This window comes from Panthera uncia, chromosome B1 (assembly GCF_023721935.1).
Source record: "Panthera uncia isolate 11264 chromosome B1, Puncia_PCG_1.0, whole genome shotgun sequence".
NCBI lineage: Eukaryota > Metazoa > Chordata > Mammalia > Carnivora > Felidae > Panthera > Panthera uncia.
The window spans coordinates 185,402,762-185,405,732 of record NC_064811.1 but is presented as its reverse complement, the minus strand read 5'-3'; the positions used below and the strand labels follow the sequence as shown (position 1 = coordinate 185,405,732).

General features: G+C 38.1%; 1 pseudogene; it reads right to left on the bottom strand.

Moving 5' to 3' along the window:
- Positions 1-1,722: 1,722 nt before the first annotated feature.
- LOC125922514 (voltage-dependent anion-selective channel protein 3-like) lies at positions 1,723-2,728 on the bottom strand (annotated as a pseudogene).
- Positions 2,729-2,971: the final 243 nt, after the last annotated feature.

The window sequence follows — 2,971 nt, the reverse complement described above, 5'->3', positions numbered from 1 at the left end:
TTTCCCCTCGATTCTCCCCAAAGGTAACCACGTGCTTGACCTTTAAACCAATGGACAGAGTTTTCCCCATTTTACCTAAATGAAACTTGGCCCCTATCTCATACCATATATAAAACATAAAGCATCTAAAAAAATATGGATGACTCTCAAAAGCATAATTTTCAACAGGGGGAAAAAAAAGAGCCATTCAGGGAAGAATAGCATTTACATAAAGTTGAGTCTTTTGAGTAACAAATTCTTAATGTAGCCATATTTGTCCATCTTTTCCCTTACAGCAATATTTTTGTCTTGCTTAAGACTTCCTGTCCATTACTCTATGATAAAGAAGAAAAGAATATATAATAGGAAAAGGAGTCTCTTCAATAAATGGTGTTGGGAAAACTGGACAGCTACATGCAAAAGAATGAAATTGGACCCATATCTTACACTATCTACAAAAACAAATTCAAAATGGATTAAAGACTTGAATGTAAGACCCCAAACCATAATACTCCTTAAAGAAAACATAGGCAGTAAGCTCTTTCAAATCTTTATGTTGTACACTTGAAACTAGCATGTTAATTATATCTCAATAAAACAATCAAAAATAGATAAATAATTTAAAATATTATTTTTTGCTTGTTGTTGGGATAGAAGGATAGATTTGATTTTTGTCTTTTGGTATCCAACAACCTTGCTAACTAAAGTCACTAATTAAATTTAAATAATTTATTGGAAGGGGAACACCTGGGTGGCTCAGTCGGTTGAGCATCTGACTTCACCTCAGGTCATGATCTCATGGTTTGTGAGTTTGAGCCCCCGAGTCGGGCTCTGTGCTCACAGCTCGGAGCCTGGAGCCTGCTTTGCATTCTGTGTCTCCCTTGCTCTCTGCCCCTCCCCCACTTGTGCTCTGTCACTCTCTATCAAAAATGAATGAATGAATAAATAAATAAATAAATAAATAAATAAATAATTGATTGGTAGATTCTTTTGGGTAGTCCACGTACATCACCAAATTGTGAGTAGGAGCAGTTTTTATTCTTGTGTTCATATTCTTATACTTGATTGCTTTTATCTTGCTTATCAGATTGGTAGGACATTCTTATCTCATTCTCATATCCAGAGGTAAAGTTTTTAACATTCAATCGTGTTTGTGTAAGATTATTTATAGGTACATTTTATTAGATTCAAGCAATTTTATTTATTTTTGGCAAAAGTTCTGTTCATGAATATATATTGGCTTTGGGAAAGTTCTTTTTCAGAAATTATCTGGAAAGTAACATGTTGTTTTCCCCTTTATTCCGTTAAAGTGACAAATTTCATTTTTTTTTTTCAAACGTTAAACGATTCTGTTGTTGTTGTTGTCGTTCCAAACGTGATGGATTTATTTCATTTTACTCTGCTGCAAAACAAAAGTTCCAGTACAGCGCAGAGACCATTATCTTTTAAAAGGTCTTGAAACATGTGGGACATGCAACACATGATGTATAAACTGGAAGCTTGGATCACACTTCCTTTACAACCCAACACTACATTGTCACTGAGGCATGCATGTGAAAATAACACTGTGGCACTGAACTGAAATGCGGCACAGACGTGACAATTCTCGGCCTGCCTTCAAGCACCAACCTTAGGATGGACTTAGGATCTCTAGACTTCAGTGTGGGGAAGATTATTACCATTCTTGGGAAGAATAAAAAGTTCATGCTTCCGAAATTTCACAGAAGAGTTTTAAGGCCCGAACACAGTGTGTCCATTTCTCTTCATGTCCAGAGACAAAACGGATGCTTCACTCAAAACCATGTGAAGCTTCATAGCTCAGACCCCACCCCAAACTTGTGACCTCCTGCATTCATGTTCTTTCCATTAGTGAAAGCTGATAGGGTAGGTTTGACTACTGGCTGAAAGGTTTGAGTATAACCCAGTCCAATCAGACTGGGATTACTCACTTTGGCCTATAGAGAAGTTCTACAAGCCAGTGTGTATTTAGCAGCAACATCAAAACAGGTGCTGGTGACAGCTACGCAAGCCAGGTTCACTGGCAATTCAGTCTTCTCGTTTTAAGCCCCTGGTAGATAGAACCTCCAAGTTCAGTGCCATCGTTTACATGCGTGTGCAGCTGGAGGTGTGCATCCCTGTAGCCCAGGGCAAAATGATCCTGTGACAGTTTGGATTTGGCTGTGTCAAAACTCATCTGAGAGCCAGCAAGCAACCTCCAGTGGCTAACACAGCCCAGTCATAGATGGTTGGTCCAGAAAAATCTGTATCCGCATCATTGTCAAGACAGAAACAATCTTATTTATAGGGGATTTCAATTTTCTGCTCTTCCTCAGTATAAATATGGTACCGAGAGTCAGTTTCAACCCTTCAGCCAACTTACTCTACAAAGAAGTTTCCGTCCCAAGAGTATTGTCCATGTTCCATTTGTTGGTTGAAAGTAAGTCCCCAGTTACAGATCTTCTATTTGGTCTCTAGGTGGTCTGATGCTTTCCCTGTATCCGTGGAAGCATGACCAGAAGTAGAAAATTCTCCGCTACAAGATTTGGTTCTCAGATCTACTGACTATACCAAAACCAAATCCTCTGTTGAAGACATCCTTGGCAGCCGTTCCCAGGTCATGCTAAGTCAGTGTTTTACATGTATCTCCAGCCAGAGGGCTTGTCCCCATTCTGCCAGGGCAACCAGAATATTAAACCATTCTCACATTCTTGGAATAGCCCCGTTTGGTCACATTGTATTCACCAGACATTGCTGGATTTATTTTGCTAGTAGTTAATTAATTTATTTTTTACATTTATGTAAATCATCATGTTATTAGCCTGTAATTTTCCTTTTTTTATAATGTGCTTGTCAGGTTTTGGTATTGAAGTAACACTGGCCTCAGAAGACAAAATGGAAAGTGTCTCACTTTTCTATTCTCTGGAGAAGTTTATATACAATTGGCATAATTTTTTCTCAAATATTTGGTAAAATTCACCAGTGAAGTAATCTG